Below are 19850 nucleotides of genomic sequence, written 5' to 3'. Positions count from 1 at the left end.
AACTGAAAGCTGGTGGAAATGATGCAGAAGACTGGAAAGAAAACAAAGGGAAGTTATCTAAAGGACAAAGCTGAGGAGCAGAAAGAAATCAGATAAGGTTTGAAGAAATGGTAATAAGGAAATGCTGCCTGGGAAACAAGGTGACATTTTGACTACAGGCTAACCAAACTGTAAAGAGAGACTGTGAAGAAAGAATACAGCCATTCATATCAAACCTATTTTAACTTTCTCTTTTCAAAGTACCAGCAGCAAAACCCAAAACCATAAATATCTTATTTTAAACCAGCAATAGAAGTTGTAAGCGTAGCTTTCTTGCAAACGGTTGCTAGCTGCAGCAGTCCAGCCAGCTGAAGGGAAACGGTCTCCCTGGCTTCACCGAGCACCCAAATCCTCCTCTTCCCAAAGAAAAGCAAAAGACCAGAAGCAAAAGATGCCAGGGACTGTCACTGCTTCTGCTCGGGGTGCAAAGGGCAAATGGTGGGAGAGCTGCTGAGCGTGGCAGGAAACCCAGTGCCCTGCGCTCGGAGCCCAGCAGCAGCTAACCCAATAGCTCTCATCGTTACTCATCCCCCACAACTTTTTCTGTAGGGTGCTAATCAGCAGCTTGGGTGTTTTCCAGCCCACGTGATTGCCTTCCACCTGCTGGAATGATTATAATTACCTTCAGCAGTTTGAACCGAATCTGCTATCTTTTTGCATCTCCTGGCCTAAACCCCTGGAGTGAGGGAGATGTGTTTGTGCCACGGCGCGACGGCAGCTCCTGATGGATGGGGTGTAGGAGATGCCCTCCTCCCGCTGCCTCTGATATTTCTTTCATGTCTTAGAGCAAGGCGGTTAATAATTTTGCCGTGGTCACACGACTGGAAATTGCTCTCAAGGTCCAAAATATGGCCCTAACCTTTTTTGGGGAGGGGGCTGCGTGCTTCCCATCAGAAGAGACCCCTGTGTGTAAGTATCACCTAGTATTTAAGGGAGCACATGAGCAGGCAAATGGACATAGAATCATCTGGGTTGGAAGGGGCCTTTAAGATCATGGAGTCCAGCCATCACCCTAACCAAAGCCACCACTAAACCATGTCCCTAAGCACCACGCCTGCACCTCCATGTCGTGGTTTCAGCCAATTTACCAAAACCAGACCGACAAATGGCCCTTCCCTCCCTGCTCCCCCCCGCAAAAGAGAGGAGAGGAAGAGATAAGGAGATTTAGAAGTTTAGAATGAACTAAACTACTTTAATGAAGAATTAATAAAAAAAAAAGAAGAAAATAATGACATAGATACAATATATACAAAACCCTATCAAGCTCCCACGATGACAGTCACATCACCAGCAGGCACTGGGGAAGTCCCAGACTGGACTCAGTGACAGATGGGAACTGGTTTCCAGCTCTGGAGTCAGGAACACATGGATGGGGATCAGAGGCAGATGAACAGGGAGATGAACAGTGTCCTCTTTGGACATTGGCCGTTGAAGAAAGAGGGCTGACCCTTTGATCCCTCAGCTTTTATACTGAGCATGGGGCAGATGGGATGGAATACACTGTTGGTCAGTTTTGGATCACCTGTTCTGTCCTCCCCAGAGATGTGACCCCTCTACGTTTTTCCATTTCTGACCCTCTAATGAGGCAAATAATGAAATTAGCTGACCTTGGTTGTTATAGCAATAAGTATAAGCAAGAGCCTCTCTGCATACCGTTCCTTGGCATGGAGCACAAACGTTGGTCTTATCACTCTGAGAACAAGCAGTTTTCTCCACAATATGCCGTTAGTTTCAGAGAGTTAGAAGAGGCCGAGCTAAAATGTAAAATTACAGAAGAGGAAGGTTAATAATTTTGCCGTGGTCACACGACTGGAAATTGCTCTCAAGGTCCAAAATATGGCCCTAACCTTTTTTGGGGAGGGGGCTGCGTGCTTCCCATCAGAAGAGACCCCTGTGTGTAAGTATCACCTAGTATTTAAGGGAGCACATGAGCAGGCAAATGGACATAGAATCATCTGGGTTGGAAGGGGCCTTTAAGATCATGGAGTCCAGCCATCACCCTAACCAAAGCCACCACTAAACCAATAATATTAAAAACAAAAAAAAAAAAAAAAAAAGAAGAAAATAATGACATAGATACAATATATACAAAACCCTATCAAGCTCCCACGATGACAGTCACATCACCAGCAGGCACTGGGGAAGTCCCAGACTGGACTCAGTGACAGATGGGAACTGGTTTCCAGCTCTGGAGTCAGGAACACATGGATGGGGATCAGAGGCAGATGAACAGGGAGATGAACAGTGTCCTCTTTGGACATTGGCCGTTGAAGAAAGAGGGCTGACCCTTTGATCCCTCAGCTTTTATACTGAGCATGGGGCAGATGGGATGGAATACACTGTTGGTCAGTTTTGGATCACCTGTTCTGTCCTCCCCAGAGATGTGACCCCTCTACGTTTTTCCATTTCTGACCCTCTAATGAGGCAAATAATGAAATTAGCTGACCTTGGTTGTTATAGCAATAAGTATAAGCAAGAGCCTCTCTGCATACCGTTCCTTGGCATGGAGCACAAACGTTGGTCTTATCACTCTGAGAACAAGCAGTTTTCTCCACAATATGCCGTTAGTTTCAGAGAGTTAGAAGAGGCCGAGCTAAAATGTAAAATTACAGAAGAGGAAATTGGTTGTGTTTTACTTCAAAGCGGGACAGTCCATTACCTGACCGCCTGCCGCCTGAGCCTGTAAAACCTGCTGGCTGCAGGGGTTTTAAATAACAAGTCCTCTCTCATGGCTGCCCTGGGCCGTGGAGACAAGACAGGACTCTCCAATGGTCCCACCCTGCTCTCCCACCTCTTCCCAGGACCATCAGCAGGATGGGCAACACACTTGTATTTCGCTTACGCCGCTGAGAAGCCTGGAGCCGGCTGTCCCCTGCCCTGTTGCCAGGCTTCGGTTGGCAAACAGTTAACTCATTAATCATGATAATTTACCCTCAGCATACCACTGCAGGGAAACGGATCACATCCTTCTCCCAGCTCTGTTTGGGTGGTTGCAGGACGTCCAGGAGCTTAAGTGATAGGAGGATCTGGCCCCTGATCTCCCAGAGGAGTCACAGTTGCTACTCAGAGCTCCCCCTCCCAAATCCTCCGAGCTCTCGGGCAGTTTTCCGGTTGCAAATTGCCCTGGAAGTATAAAAAAAGCCCCTAATAATCTGTTGAAGCAAGCTTGGCTGAATGTTTCATTGTTCCTTTGTCTCTCAACAGGTGGAAACTGATTTACTTTTGACACCCTCCAGTTAGAGAGGGACAGCCGCTTTAAAAAACCCCGCACAAACACCTCTGGGCACACAAAGGAAAACAATTGGGGTTTGAACATGAATGGCCATAAGCCCAAAGAAAACCGTGGCTGACGAAGAGAAAAATAAACAGATTTATTCCTGCTATAAGTAAGGCAGGCTGTATGTTTTTAAAGCCGTAAGAACAAATACCCTTTGTTTTCAATTCCTATTTCAAAGCGGTGGCGTCGAGAGCAGGGAGAAACAGTTCTAATGCCTTGCTGGGGGAAAAATGGCATCAGCACTTCCCGTCTTTGTCACCAGCTGTACCCCAGCCTGGGAAACCAGCCAGTCCCCTCCGCTAGATCTGCCTGTTTCCCCAAGCCCGTTCTCCCAAAATCTGTGTTTCCCCCTTTGCCCTTCCCGGCTGGTTGCCCAGTTCCGTGTTTGCTCCCTGAATAAGACAAGCACAAGGTGTCATTTCACACTGCAGTTATTCCTGAGCTGATTTTGTGACATCTCACAACCCCACCAAGGATGTGGTAGCACAACATTTCTTGCCAGGCAGGAACTGCAGAAGCCAAGCATATGGTGATGGCTACAAATGTGTTTTCATGGTCCATGGAGGGCTTTACTGGAGAGTCCAAGGATGAGCTCTGTTGTCTGCAGGCTCCTTTGCTTGGTTTTTCACTCTTTCTTTCAGGAACCACAAGAAACTCAGCTTGCAGCAAGAGGTGATTTTGGTTTTGCTATGCAAACAGCCCAAATGAACAGTTTTCACCTTAAAATTTTAAATGCCTCTCTCATTGTAGCTACCAAAGGATGCGAATAAGTTAAGAGAAACCACTTAAAGGACTTTGTGACCTAATTATGCTTTTGTGTCCTCTGGCAGTGGGAAAAAGCTTTAAAGCGTGGCCACACCACAGGCTGTTTGAAGTTGTCGAGCAATGTCTGTGAGTACCTGTGTCAGGGCTGCAATAACCACTGTCTTCTGCTGCAGCAGTTTGAAATTGTATGCCCTTCTCTTACACCTCCTGCAAATGGGACAATTTCTCAGCCTGGAGAAGAGGAGGCTGAGGGGGGACCTTATTGCCCTCTACAACTACCTGAAAGGAGGGTGTAGAGAGGTGGGGGTCAGTCTCTTCTCCCAAGTCACAGGCGACAGGACGAGAGGAAATGGCCTTAGGTTACACCAGGGGAGGTTCAGGCTGGATATTAGGAAAAATTTTTCCACCAAAAGGGTTATCAGGCATTGGAATGGGCTGCCCAGGGAGGTGGTTGAGGCACCATCCCTGGAGGTGTTCAAAAGACGGGTTGATGAAGTGCTGGGAGGTATGGTTTAGTGATGGTGATGCTTCTTGTTTGTTGTGTGGGTGTCTATTTTTGTCAGTTAGGTTGACGGTTGGACAAGATGATCTTTAAGGTCCCTTCCAACCTAGAAGATTCTGTGATTCTGTAATTAAGGATGGGCTCTAAATACAGCAAAGTCACCCACTGTACCTTCCGGATTTTGTAAAAGATAAAGCTTTTATTTAAAATTAAGCTTTTTGTGACTTTTGAGTTAAAGTAACTGCAAAATGCACAACTCAATGCAATGTTTGAAGGGGAGGAATGCTCCTCAGAAGCAGCTTTCTCCCTCTGCCCCTTTGATGCCAATATCTGCTGGAGCAGAAAGGGCTGGGCAGCAGGCAAGGGTGCTGAACTCCCACTCTGCCATCCTCTGATAAAAGGGTTAAACCATTTTTTTTTTTTTTTTCTTCTCAAAACAAATGCAGTGTGTTTGCGAAGAACTTTAAGGCTGTTGCCTTTGTATGTTGAAACAACCCCTGCCCGCAGGTGTAGGTTATATAACGTGTCTGGTGAAGGGGTAAGCAGATAAGAACAACAAAAAGATAATCTGTTTACCCAATCCCGTTGCAAAACCCTCCTGCTGGATGACTTTCTGCTGTCACTTAGTGTCGGTGTGAGGCCGAGGTGGCCTCAGTGCTGTAACTCCGCATCTACAGCATCTCCACAGAGGTGAGAGAACCCGAATCTGACCACCTGCCTCATTTTGATAGGAAAGGCTCTGGGCACCTGTCACCACCAGGCGAGGGTTGGTGTGGTCCTGCAGAGGCTTCACAGGTAACACATCTCTTTTCGGACAAATGCCCATATGACCAGTGGGAGTTGAGGGGTGAACCATGAAGTCAGTAGCAATGTGGAAACATGCCTTGCTGTAGAAATCACAGAATCATAGAATCACAGGATGGTTAGAATTGGAAGGGACCTTAAAGATCATCAAGTTCCAATCCCCCTGCCCTGGGCAGGGACACCTCCCACCAGACCAGGGTGCTCCAAGCCCCATCCAGCCTGGCCTTGAACCCCTCCAGCGATGGGGCAGGCACAGCTTCTCTGGGCAACCTGTTCCAGTGCTTCACCACCCTCACAGCAAAGAATTTCTTTCTGGTATCTCATCTAAATCTCCCCTCTTCCAATTTAAAACTGGTCCCCCTTGTCCTGTCACTCCACTCCCTGACAAAGAGTCCCTCCACAGCTCTCCTGTAGCCCCTTCAGATATTGGAAGGCTGCTAGAAGGTCTCCCTGGAGCCTTCTCCAGGCTGAACAACCCCAGCTCTCTCAGCCTGTCCTCACAGCAGAGGTGCTCCAGCCCTCTGATCATCTTTGTGGCCCTCCACTGGACCCGTTCCAACAGGTCCATGCCCTTCCTGCGTTGAGGACTCCAGAGCTGGACACAGGACTCCAGGTGGGGTCTCACAAGCACAAATCTGTATGAACGATGAGAACTTGAAGGAAGAGGGGCACGTGTTCATGCTTAAAAGATCAGGAAGGTTTCTCCAAGTACTGGAAATGGTCTAGGGAAAAGGGCACCAAGTCAGAAGTTCAAAGCAGGCGTCAGTGGGAGTGTTTGGGGGGGGGAGGATATGAGGGCGTCAGCCATCACAAGGTGGGCATATAAGGAGATATACTCTGTTCTCAAACAACTAAAACCAAATTGTTGATGTGACTACTCATCATCTGACACAGGTAATGGCTCTGCAAAACATTCGTGGATACAATCAGGTTTCCTGGTACAAATTTGAGAAAGTATTAGAACTCCTGTTAAAATTCCTTTGTCTTCTGCCATTTCTGCTCTCCTCTGTGCTCCTCCCTCTCCCTCTGTTCCTTCTTTCCACCACTCTATCTGTCTCAGGCCTTCAGAGCAAGGAAGATCTGCTTTTCTGCTGCCAGCTGCAAGTTGGTACCAGAAGCAAAAGGTGTGAACTGCTTACAGCCCTGCAGCTTTCCAAAGGTGCTGGTTTTCTGCTGGGGTCCTGGGCATGCCCAGAAACAGAGTGGGGAGACGGGGAGGAAGGACACCCATGGTATCCACCTTCTGACCATCAGGACAGGCTTCTCACATATTGCCCAAACTTCTTGCTGCAGTATTTAGGCCCCAATGAAACTTTCCCTTGGAGAAGATCCCTAACTGTTTTGCCTTAAAACATTTTAGTCTGAGATATTTAGAGCGGACCTATGATGTTCCATCACACACAGCAGTGTTCTGGCTGCCTAATCTCAAAATGCAACACCAACCTCTGCACCAACCACGAGACATCATTTTCTACTCTTTTCCTCTCTCTGTGTGTTGTCTCTGCCACAGCTCAGTCATTGACCATTGGACTAGGTTAGATTGGAAATAAGCATGAAGCTGAACGATCATTCGTTTTGTACTAGTGGACAGACCAACCTGGACTATGTTGTTGTGGGTATCTTGTGCAGATCATCGGATTGGGAAGAAGTAGTAGATGAGGTCTTTTTCAGATCACTGGAAGAAGCCTCACGTGATCAAAGTGATTTGGAGTAGTCAACATGGAGTTATGAAGGGGCAATTGTGCTTAGCCAACCTGATAGACAGCTATGATGAGATGGGTGGCATGGTGAATGAGTGGTTGTATTTTATCTTGAGATTAGCCAGGCTCTCAGCGCTGTCTCCCTTAACATCCTCACAGACAAGCAGAGAAGTATGGGCTTGATAAGTAGACAGTGAGGTGGACTGAAAATTGGCTGAATTGCAAGGCTCAAAGGGTGATTGGTGGCACAAAGTCCACCTGGAGACCAGTCGCCAGTGGTGTAACCATAGGTTGGTACTAAGGTCAATATTACTTAACATCTTCATTAATAACTTGGATGATGGGACAGAGGGCTCCCTCAGCAAGTTTGCAGATGATAAAAAACTTGGAGGAGTGGCTGATGTACCAGGTGGTTGTGCTACTGTTCAGAGGAACCTGGACAGGCTGGAGAAATGGGCAGAGAGGGATCTTATGGAGCTCAGTAAAGAAAAAGCAAAGTCCTGCACCCGGGGAGGAATAACTCCATGCTCCAGTACAGACTGTCAGAAAGCAGCTTTACAAAAAAGGGCCCTGGATGTCCTGGTGGGCAACTTGACCATGAGCCAATAATTGTCCCTCATAGCAAAGAAGGCTGATGGTGTCCTGGGCTGCATTAGGCAAAGCACTGCCAGCAGGTCGAGGAAGGTGACACTACCCCACTGCCCAGCACTGGTGAGACCACACCTGGAGTGCTGTGTCCAGTCCCGGGCTTCCCTGTAAAAGAATGGTATGAATTTACTGGAGGGGGTCCCATGAAGTGTCTGAGAGATGATTAAGTGACGGGAGCAACTGCTGTATGAGAAGAGGCTTGAGAGAGCTGGGACTGTTCAGCCTGGGGAAGAGAAAGCTTGGGGGGAATCTGGGTGAGTATAAATGTGTGATGTGGGGATATGAAGAAGGCAGAGCCTCTTCTCAGCAGTGCTCCCTGATGGAACTACAGGCAATGGGCACAAACTGAAACACAGGAAATTCCATCTGAAATAAGATAACACATTTTTACTGTGAGGGTGGTCAGAGGCTGGCACAGATTGCCTGGTAAGATTGTGGACTCTCCATCTTTGGAGTTATTCAGAAGTCATCTGGACATGGTCCTGAGTGGCTTGTTCTAGTTGATCCTGCCTTGAGAAAGTGGGGTTGGACTAAATGATCTCCAGAGGTCCCTTCCAACCTCAACTTTCAGGTGCTTCTGTTCTGTATCTTCTAAATTGCTATGCATTTAAACTTCACTTTCTTTTATCGGGAAAGCAAATCAGTTCCTGCTCACACTACAGGGAACAGGCAGTGATATTAGACCTTCTCCATGCATGAGAACATCTGTTTGCTATTTCAGACGCAAAGTCTGGATGTAACTTTTCAGATGTGTTACAAAAAGTTGGACTTGAAGGCAGTGTGTGAAAAGAACATTTGTTATATGAGACTGATACGCTGCTTGATTTTCACAAGGTTGAATCATAAATTCCTAAAGTTTTGTCATTGCCTGGAGCTGCAATACTTGACCAGCCTCCTCATCTGTGAAGGGCTCCTTGGGTCCTGTACAGTACTTGATGTGCCCTCAAGTACTGCTGGATATAATCACAAAAGCATAACGTTCCTCTGGTTCTGTAGAGAGTCTGGTGGCAAAGCCAAGAAAAGATTTGGGTACATGAAAGTTAGATGTCATTAGGCCTAATTTATAGATATGCCAATTCTCAGCAGTGGAAGGGGGTGGGAGGTACATGGAGCAGGTCCAGAGAAAGGCAACGAAGCTGGTGAGGGGTCTGGAGACCAAGTCTTACGAGGAGAGGCTGAGGGAGCTGGGGATGTTCAGCCTGGAGAAAAGGAGGCTGAGGGGAGACCTTCTCGCTCGCTCTACAACTCCCTGAAAGGAGGGTGTAGCCGGGGGGGGGTGTCAGTCTCTTCTCCCACATCACAGGCAATAGGACAAGAGGAAACAACCTCAAGTTGCACCAGGGGAGGCTCAGGTTGGATATTAGGAAAAATTTTTACACTGAAAGGGTTATGAAGCCTTGGAATGGGCTGCCCAGGGAGGTGGTTGAGGCACCATCCCTGGAGGTGTTCAAAAGATGCGTTGACATGGTGCTGGGGAACATGGTTTAGTGATGGTGTTTTTGTCAGAGTTAGGTTGATGGTTGGACTAGATGATCTTGAAGGTCCCTTCCAACCTAGATGATTCTATGATGTGGGCTGTACTCATTAATCAGGTTATGAGACATGATTGGGAAGGTAGTTGAGGCATGAGAAAGAGCAACTAGAGGTAGTTTAATACATTACTTGGGTAGTTAGGGAGAAGGATATGAATGACTGAGTTCACCTAGAGCAGGAGTGTGGAGCAAACCAGTTGAAAATGCTGCTGGGTAGTGCTCAATAGGAAACACTGAGGTTTTCCTCACATCCAGCTTCGTCGAGGCTGTTAGAGGGGTAGCCCCACCAGAGCCCTGAGTCCTCTCAGGAGAGGAAGCACCTACCTGTTCTGCGTGACCACTGAGAAGGCTGGGCAGGCTTCGCCCTTCTGTCAAGGAATGTGGCTGCAGCTGCTCTAGTTGTCTTCTGTGCAATGCTGTTGTGTTTGGAGGGCTCACCCAGAAAGCTGAAGACTAACTCAGTTGTGTGCTCAGCCACCAACAACCACACCACAGGGGGAGCCACCAGGCATGGATGGTCAAGCCTCCCACCAGAGGAGGGCATGTACAGGGCTGGTGATTGGGAGTTTACCTGCTAGGGGAGAGGTCTGAGTGGTCCATATTCTCTTTTTCTGTGCTCTACTAGCGGCTGCTTGAATACTGATCCAGCTCCCAAAACCCAGGTCTCCTAACCCAACGCCTGCCTGCTAGGCTGGAGTCTTTCTCCTATACCCCCTTCTCAATTAACACTGAGTTGTGTAAGAACATCACTCGGTCAGACCAGAGAGCCAATGTTTTCTCTCTGGCAGATATGGAATTTTAGGGAAAGAACACGAGAAACAGCCAGTACCAAATGATCCTTCCCTGACATACTTCCCATGTTCCAGCAGCCTGTGGTTTGGGGATTTCCTTGGACGGAGATGGCACTCAGGCCATGGCAACCAGAATGCTGAATGTTAAACCAGATAATAACAATAATAGTAACGACGACGATGATGATACCACTATCTAACTACTGTAGCCACATATTTTCCATTAATTAAGCTAATCACCTGCTGAACCCTTCCTTATGTTAGCCTCCATAACATCTTGCAATGATCAGTTCCACAATTTACTTGGATGATTTAATTTTATGTGCCCCTATCGTGTTACCCATCCGGATGCCTATTTCCCAGAAGAACAAGTTCTAACTTACTTTGTCTCCCTTGTTATGAAAGACCTTCTATTTTTCTGAAAAATCCCCTTTGGCCTTGGCCATCTCTCACTCTGTTTTATGCTTTTTGAGATTAGGCAGGAAGAACACACAGTAATGAAGATGTCAGCACATTGCAGATTTATAGAGAGGTTTAAAAACATCTTCTGTTTTGTTCTCTGTGGTAGCAAAGTCCAATAAAGAGGATGAGGAATTTCCATCCTTCCAGAGACACTTTAAAAATATGTTAAGGAATTGGTTTGGGTGCTCTGGGTGGTGATTGTGTGCATTTGAACCCTCTGAAGAAGCAGAGAATCTGATCTTCCACTCTCTGAGAAGTGCCCTAACCACCAGGGGTCTCATATGAACTTTGAGACATCCTGTTTCTGCTAAGTCCTTCTTGAAAAACAGAAAGTGGCCGCTATTGCAGTTTGTGGATTGCCGTTGCCTTTTGCGTACCTTCCAAACGGAGTCCCTCTGGGACTTGGGCATTGCTGGTTTGGGCAGTGACTGGACCTACACAGGTCTCTTGGTGCTCCCCTCTGTCTGGGGAGGTGGATGCTGAGATGCCTGCAAATATGAGAGGAGTCTGGAGCTCAGACCCTTGTAGAAGACAACAAATGAGCAAGGGTCTGATGCCTCAGCCCATCTTGGGAAAAAATTACCAACATAAATGCACTTTGATCACTCCCAATCTAGGTAAGAAGTTGCTGTAAGCCTGCAAACACCTAAGCTCATGTTAGGATCAGAAGGAAGGAGAGGGAGGATGAAACCCCCAGCTTTCCTCAGGAAGAAGGAATTGCCAGGATTTCTGGAAAAGAGTTGCCAGTTGCATGTCCAAAACCGGTTCCACAGTAGGCAGACAGAGAGAAGTTCTGCGTGCCAAAGCTAACGAGGTAAGAATATGAAAGCATTCCTTGGCAATCATTTAAGGATGTCTAAGTTAGAAGGAGTGGCTCAAAATTAAAGGAGCTTTTCTTCTTTTCTTTTCTTTTTTCATTTTAAAATTTTCCTTTAAAGATAAAATTTTGCAAACAAAAAAAGGCCATCAATCCCAAATTATATGGCAGCCTTATCTCCCTGGGCCATCAGGCCTCACGACACTGCTGAACTTTTCCCACTGTCTGATCTCCCCAGGCTTTCTCCTCTTCTGCCCACCCTTGGATTCCCTCCTGACTATCTATCTATCTCCTCACCTTATCAGGTGTCCTTTGGGGGGGGTTCTCCCCATTGTCTCACCTTCCCTGCATGGCCTTCTGGTCTGCATTTCTGCTGACTGTTCTCCTGTCTCTAGACAGAAGCAGAATTTCATTTGCCTGTCTCCTTGCAGACAATTTACAGCTCACTCTCTGTGCCAGACCTGCCTTCTTCTGCCCACACTGAAATCTCAGCTTGTTTCTTTGAGATTAGCTGCCAGATAAGATGAGTTTGGCCAAAGTGGAACTCTTCAGCATCTCCCTCTTTTCCTTCTTTTTTTCTTTTTTTCCTTTTTTTTTTCGGGTTAACCATGGACAAAAAAGCCACATGCAGGCTTGTATCCTGGGCACTCAGTCCCCACGTCCAGGCTGCCTAAACCTTGCAGAGGTCTTCCTTCATAATGAGGCATTTTAAGAGGACTGTTGGGTGGCTCATGCCTGTGTCTGGCTGCACAGGTTCTTTTATCCCAGGCACAAATACAGGTTGGGCAGAGAATGGCTGGAGAGCAGCCCTGAGGAGAAGGACTTGGGGGTGTTGGTGGATGAGAAGCTCAACATGAGCCAGCAGTGTGCGCTGGCACCCAGAAACCCAACCCCATCCTGGGCTGCATCAAGAGAAGTGTGGCCAGCAGGGCCAGGGAGGTGATTCTGCCCCTCTGCTCTGCTCTGGTGAGACCCCACCTGGAGTCCTGTGTCCAGCTCTGGAGCCCTCAGCACAGGGAGGACACGGACCTGTCGGAACGGGTCCAGGGGAGGGCCATGAAGATGATCAGAGGGCTGGAGCACCTCTGCTGTGAGGACAGGCTGAGAGAGCTGGGGTTGTTCAGCCTGGAGAAGAGAAGGCTCTGGGGAGACCTTCTAGCAGCCTTCCAATATCTGAAGGGGGCTACAGGAGAGCTGGGGAGGGACTCCTTGTCAGGGAGTGCAGTGACAGGACAAGGGGTAATGGTTTTAAATTGGAAGAGGGGAGATTTAGATGAGACATCAGGAAGAAATCCTTTCCTGTGAGGGTGGTGAGACCCTGGAAGAGGTTGCCCAGAGAAGCTGTGGCTGCCCCATCCCTGGAGGGGTTCAAGGCCAGGCTGGATGGGGCTTGGAGCAACCTGGTCTGGTGGGAGGTGTCCCTGCCCAGGGCAGGGGGGTTGGAACTGGATGATCTTTAAGGTCTCTTCCAACTGTAACCATTCTATGATTCTATGACATCTGTAATGTCCCCTGTGAGGCACACGCAGCCTGTGGTGTCCCAGGGCACAGCCTACAGATGTCTTCTCACAGTAGGTATCAGATAAACAAAATCTGACTGATTGTGAGCCCTCGCTGCCAGCGGGCTCCACCAGTAAAAGTTGTTTACAAGGAAGTAGCTGGTATAGACCAGATTTATACATGGTCTGTATTTGTTTGTGATGAAAGATAGGAAATGGGTGTGCGAGGCTGTCACCGTGTCATCTCTCTCAGACTCTGGGCACAGCCAGGGGAGTGTGATGACAGAGCGGTTTGATGATGAAATCGATCATAATGCTTTTCGCTTTAATTGCAATGAGAGCATCAGACTCACTACAGCACATCATCCCACAGGCTCTTCTAGACCAGCATGGAGACAACCACCAGTTAAAATGCATGAATCTAACTCTGCAGTGCTGTGGCACGTTACTGTGACAGCAAACGGGGTTGGCACCACAGTTTTCACACTACAAAACTCTGTTGGCTGCACTGGGACAAAAGGGAGATAAAACCTCCATTCAGGATGGAAGTAGAGCTGGAAGCAGAAGACAGCTGTGCTGACATCCTGACCAGCCATGCCCCTGGCAGATTGTCCCCTCCTCTGGACAGCGTGATCCTGGAGGAAGCTTTTGTCTCCCCCGGAGAACATCTTGCTCTGCTATATCTTCTCCCAAGGGAATAATGACAGGAGCAGAGGAAATGGTCTGAAGTTGGGGCAAGGGAGATTTAGATTAGATATTAGAAAGAACTACTTTACTGAGAGAGTGGTCAGGCACTGGAACAGCCTGCCCAGGGAGGTGGTGGAGTCCCCATCCCTGGAGGTATTTAAGAAACGTGTAGAGGTGGCACTTGAGGGCATGCTCTAGTGCCCGAGATTGTTGGGGGTTTATATTTGTGTGTGTGTGGTTGGACTCAATGATCTCAAAGGTCCCTTCCAACCATGAAGATCCTGTGATTCTGTGATCTTGAAAATCATTACAAAGCTTTGTAAAAACACAGGAGGGCAGAAGGCAGCCGGCGAGAAGCACAGCAGCCTGCAAAGCCATCCCCTTCTTGCACAGTTTGAATCTTCCCAGTTTCCTTTTTGTTGCCTGGATTTCACTTTTCCAAGGTAGGACGAGAAATAGCGTCTTGTCCTAGTGCTGAGTTTGGATTCGGGGGAAACACCACATTTTACCAGCTCACGGGCAAGGCCAGACAGGCTGGAGGGACTGAAGCAGGACTGCCCTCTCCTCTCCTCACCACGTCTTCCAACCCTCGTGGCCTGAGTGGGAAGGAGCAAACGCTGCTGACACCACGCCTGTGGGGATCGGGTGGGAAGTAGAAGGTTGGAACGAGTTTGCAGGAACACGTGGATGCTCCCATCCTGAGCTCTGCTTTCCACATGTGTCTCTGGAGATGGCCCCATCCCTCGCCCAGCAGGAGCGGTGGGACTTGTGCCAGTCAGGCCGCGCCGCAAATGAAGGGGAAAAGAGAAAAATCTGAAATACGTTATTTTGTGCCATTCCCTGAGGAGGCTCGGATGGATTTTTTAAAACAACGAGTCAAGTTTGTTATCTAGAAGTGAGTATTTTAAGAGCAAGACCTAAGTGCATTGGAAAGGGGAGCCCTTCTGGCCCTCTCGCGTTGCTGCTCCGGGTACGGCATGTCCAGAAACACCTGAATGTTACACGTTTTAACCCAGACAGCGGGAATTCTGCTGTCAGCAGTGCAGTAGTGCAGCTGGGCTGAACGCCCGGGAGGGACAGGCTGGCCTATTTTCCAGGCTGTGCTATGGCAGACCTTTTAAAAAGCCCGCCCCGGGGCTGCCCTGCTCTGAGGACATTCAGACATCTGCATCTGCTCAGCGGGCTCCTGGCTGGGGTGTCCTCTGGGCAGCCCTACCACCGGCCTCGGCTCCCATCTGCCCTTTCCCCAGGGGAAGCAGCGGGCCAGGGCTGCAAAGTCACCCCAGCTGCTCTGATGAGGTCCCCAAGCCCTGCCCAGGACGTTGGGACACAAAGAAGTTTGCACTGGTTGCATGGGCTGGGGCTAAGCCCCCGAGCAGATGCTTGGGCCAAAATCCACTGAGGATTTGGACCTGAAGTGCTGTTATGGCTCTGGCTCCTTTTTCTCTTTGTTCCCCAGAGAAGGGTTATTTTCTCTCTCCAGAGTTGGCTCTTACTTTAGGAGGCAACCTAGGGCTGGCCCTGGGCTTAGCAGGGAGCTTTTCTTGATCTCATCCCTGCCTGAGTACACCCCAGCAAGGATGCTGCCTGGTTCTCTGCTCTCCGTGCTGGGGTGATGTGGCTTTGCTGGTGATGCTCGCGTTGCCATGGCTCAGGGGTGACGTTGGAGTTTCAATGGCAGTGCTCTGGCTCATCCTGCTGGGGTGAGGAACTCAGAATCACAGAATCACATGGGGTTGGAAGGGACCTCTGGAGATCATCTAGTCCTGCCCAGAGCAGGTTGCACAGGAATGTGTCCAGGCGGGTGTTGAATGTCTCCAGAGAAGGAGACTCCACCACCTCCCTGGGCAGCCTCTTCCAGGGCTCTGCCACCCTCAGAGGAAAGAAGTTCCTCCTCATGATTAGGTGGAACTTCTTACATTCAAGTTTGTGCCCATTTCCTCTTGTCCTGTCCCTGGGCACCACTGAAAAAAAGACCGGCCCCGTCCTCCTGACACCCTCCCTTTAAGTATTTATAGGTGTTGATCAGATCCCCCCTCAGCCTTCTCTTCTCCAGACTAAAAAGACCCAAGTCCCTCAGCTTCTCCTCATAAGCGAGATGTTAGTAGCCCTCTGCTGTCCCCTCTCCAGCAGTTCCCTGTCCTTGAACTGGGGAGCCCAGAACTGGACTCAGTGCTCCAGCTGGGGCCTCCCCAGGGCAGAGGAGAGGGGCAGGATGACCTCCCTTGGCCTGCTGGTCACACTCTTCTTGATGCACCCCAGGATGCCATTGGCCTTCTTGGCCACAAGGGCACATTGTTGGCTCATGGTCATCCTCTTGTCCATCAGGACTCCTAGGTCTTTCTCCTCAGAGCTACTCTCCAGCAAGTGGGCCCCCAACATGTACTGGTACTTGGGAGCAGGAGTGGTTTGGGCTCAGTAGGCTGGTTTGGATCTGAGATAGAAAGTGCAGTGCAGCCACATCTCCTGCCCACCAGAATGGCTTGGCGTCCCTCCAGTGACATCCATGGCCATCCTCTGCCCTAGCGCTGTTTAAAAATCAGATCCAGGTTGGCTGATGCCCGGAGAGGGCACAGGAATGCTGCGGGGTGGGGTGGAGGGTGATGCCGAGCCTTCCTTTCCCTCAGGGGAGAGGAGTTTCTTTTTTTTTCTTTTTCTTTTTTTCTGGAAGACTTTCCTGTTTTTCATTAGGCAGCCGTGCGACAGTCTCTGGGCAAGGAGTCCCAGGCCCTCGCACTGCCAAAAAAAATACTGCAAGTTCTTGGCCTCTGAATGCCCGTGTTGTGAGTCAAGCTGGCGGGGATGAGATGTCCGGCGCTGCCCGGGCATGCAGGGATGGGAACGGACGGGAAGGTGAAGGGTCCGAGCTAGGAAATGGTTTAAGGGAAAGGATAAATCTATCTGAAAAATGTGGGAGGGCTCGAGGTCGTCTTGGCACAGCTTCTTCCCCAAAGGGGGGAGGGAAAGTGGGACATCTCTGAGATGCAATGCTTCCTTCATAGAATCATAGAATCATAGAATTTCCCAGGCCGGAAGGGACCTCCAAGGGCCATCTAGTCCAACCCCCCCGCAGTCAGCAGGGACACCCCCAACTAGACCAGGTTGCCCAGGGCCTCGTCACCTTGAATATCTCCAGGGAAGGGGCCTCAACCACCTCCCTGGGCAACCTGTTCCAGTGCTCCACAACCCTCACAGTGAAGAACCCTCTCCTAATCTCCAATCTAAATCTGTTCCCCTCCAGCTTAAAGCCACTGCCCCTCGTCCTGTCACTACAGGCCTTTGTAAACAGGTTCTTCCCAGCCTTACTGTAGGCCCCCCTCAGGTACTGGAAGGCCACTATTAGGTCTCCCCGGAGCCTCCTCTTCTCCAGGCTGAACAACCCCAGCTCCCTCAGCCTGTCCTCGTGGCAGAGGTGCTCCAACCCCCTGATCATCCTTGTGGCCCTCCTCTGGACCCTCTCCATCAGGTCTATATCCTTCTTATATTGAGGGCTCCAGACCTGCACACAATACTCCAGGTGAGGTCTCACCAGAGCAGAGTAAAGCAGAAGAATCACCTCTCTGGACCTGCTGGCAACACTTCTTTTGATGCAGCCCAGGATGGGATTGGCCTTCTGGGCTGCAGCTGCCCACTGCCTGCTCATGTCCAGCTTCTCGTCCACCAGCACCCCCAAGTCCCTTTCCTCAGGGCTGCTTTCTAATACCTCACCCCCTAGTTTGTATTGGTGGTGAGGATTGTTCCGGCCCAGGTGCAGAACCTTCCATTTGCTCTTGTTGAACCTCATGAGGTTCACCTGGGCCCACCTCTCCAGCCTGTCCAGGTCCTTTTGGATGACATCCCATCCCTCTGGTGTATCGACAACACCACACAGCTTGGGATTGTCCGCAAACTTGCAGATGTCCTTTATGCTTGCTTTATGTGGAGAAGGCTGTGGATGTTGTCTGCCTTGACTTTGGTAAGGTCTTTGACACCGTCCCCCCAGCATTCTCCTGGAGAAGCTGGCGAATCATGGCATAGCAAGTGAACTCTTCACTGGGTAAAAAACTGGCTGGATGGCCGTGCCCAGAGAGTTGTGATTAATGGGGTGAAACCCAGTTGGTGGCCGGTCACCAGTGGTGTCCCTCAGGGCTCAGTTCTGGGGCCAGTCTTGTTTAATATCTTTATTGATACCTGGATAAGGGGATTGAGTGCACCCTCAGCAAGTTCGCAGGTGACACCAAACTAGGTGGGAGTGTTGGGCTGCTTGAGGTTAGGAAGGCTCTCCAGAGGGACCTGGACAGGTTGGATCAATGGGCCAAAGCCAATGGGATGAGGTTCAACAAGGCCAAATGCTGGGTCCTGCATTTTGGTCACAACAACCCCAGGCAACGCTACAGGCTGGGGGCAGAGTGGCTGGAGCTGCCCAGCAGAAAAGGACCTGGAGGTGTTGGTGGCCAGCCAGCTTAACATGAGCCAGCAGTGTGCCCAGGTGGCCAAGAAGGCCACCAGCATCCTGGCCTGTATCAGAAACAGCGTGACCAGCAGGAGCAGGGCAGTGATGGTGCCTCTGGACTGGGCACTGGTGAGGCCTCACCTCGAGGGCTGGGTTCAGTTCTGGGCCCCTCACCACAAGAAGGACATGGAGGTGCTGGAGCGTGTCCAGAGGAGAGCCATCAAGCTGGTGAGGGGTCTGGAGAACAAGTCCTACGAGGAGAGGCTGAGGGGACTGGGGATGTTTAGTTTGGAGAAGAGGAGGCTGAGGGGAGACCTCATTGCCCTCTACAGCTCCCTGAAAGGAGGTTGTAGAGAGGTGGGGGTTGGCCTCTTCTCCCAAGGGAATAACGACAGGAGCAGAGGAAATGGTCTGAAGTTGGGGCAGGGGAGGTTTAGATTAGATATCGGGAAGAATGACTTTATTGAGAGGGTGGTCAGGCCCTGGAACAGCCTGCCCAGGGAGGTGGTGGAGTCACTGTCCCTGGAGGGATTTAAGAAACATGTAGACGTGGCACTTCAGAGCACTTCACTAGTGCCCGGGATTGTTGGGTTGTTTGTGGGTTGGTTTTTTTGTGTGTTTTTGTGGTTGGACTCAATGATCTCAAAGGTCCCTTCCAGCCATGAAGATTCTGTGATTCCCCGCTGCCCCCAGGGTCTTCTTCTGAACACGACCTGCCAGAGCAGCACACACAAAGCGACCCCTCCCTCCCAGGGGGACTGGCTGAGGTCAGGTAACAAGGCACTCTTTAAGATGCCTTCATCAAAATCTGTACCACCATCCTCCTAAAGGATTGCTTTCTTTTGATCTAATTGCTTTTAATAGGAGCTTGGAGCTCCTCCAGAGTAAGAACAGTTGTTGTTGCTTAAATATTTTATAAACTAGGGATTTTTTTCCAGCCAGAACACAAACCCTTGGAAGTCAGTGACAAGGAGCCACCGTGCAGCGACGCCTCCGTTGGGGATTTTTGAGCACAAGGTGTCTCTGGGTATCATCACCCTCCCTTGGCTCCACTGGGGCCACTGCCACCTTCTCACTGCCAGCGCGACCGCAGCTGTCCCTTTAGGTCGTGCAACAGGGGTAGTTTTTGGAGTATCTTTGGGATACGTAACTAAATTCAAGACTTTTTTTAATTAAACAGACTTATTCTAAGTTGGGTTTAGAAAAGACTATGTAGCCACTACTTACTCCACATAAGCCCTGGGATTTCACCCTATTGCTCAATTCGCAGCCAGCATTTATGGACAGTTACGCTTTTTTGGGGAGACCTCGTGCTATTTAGAGGTTTTGAGCGAGGAGATGCTGTCACCCCCTCCTCTGAGCCCTCGTGGGGGCGGTGGGTGAGCAGTGCAGGAGCAGGAAAATCCCCAGAGACAGGGCACCTAGGGAGGTGGGGAGCTGCTGCCTGCACTTGTAACCTGCTGGCAGCTCCAGCAAAGTCCAGGGGTAGCAGATACCACCTTATTTTGGCCCAGGATGGTGGGATCTCAGTGAGGATGATGAAGAAACGCCCAGAAAGAGGAGCGTGGCTCAGCGGTGCTGCTCACAGCTATGTGGAGTTCTCCTGCCCACCCTGCAGCCTGTACCACCACCCCCCCAAAAGCTGCTTGGGGAGAGCATCAATAACACCAACCAGGGACATTTCCAGGAAACGACTTCCATTATAATTTGCCAATACGTTTGGAATAGAGATCACATCTGTCAAGGTTCATAAAAGTCCTACCAGAAACCACGTGGGGTTCTGCCTGGCAACGTGCTGGCTGACGGGGCCCTTTTCAGCTGGAGCTGCTGGGAAGTCCATGGGAGGAGAGCGTGTCCCCAGCCCACAGCTCAGCAAGGTGTAGGAACTTGCATTG

This window comes from Calidris pugnax, unplaced genomic scaffold, assembly GCF_001431845.1.
Source record: "Calidris pugnax isolate Ruff unplaced genomic scaffold, ASM143184v1 scaffold141, whole genome shotgun sequence".
NCBI classification, from domain to species: domain Eukaryota; kingdom Metazoa; phylum Chordata; class Aves; order Charadriiformes; family Scolopacidae; genus Calidris; species Calidris pugnax.
Note: the sequence above shows the minus strand (reverse complement) of the source record.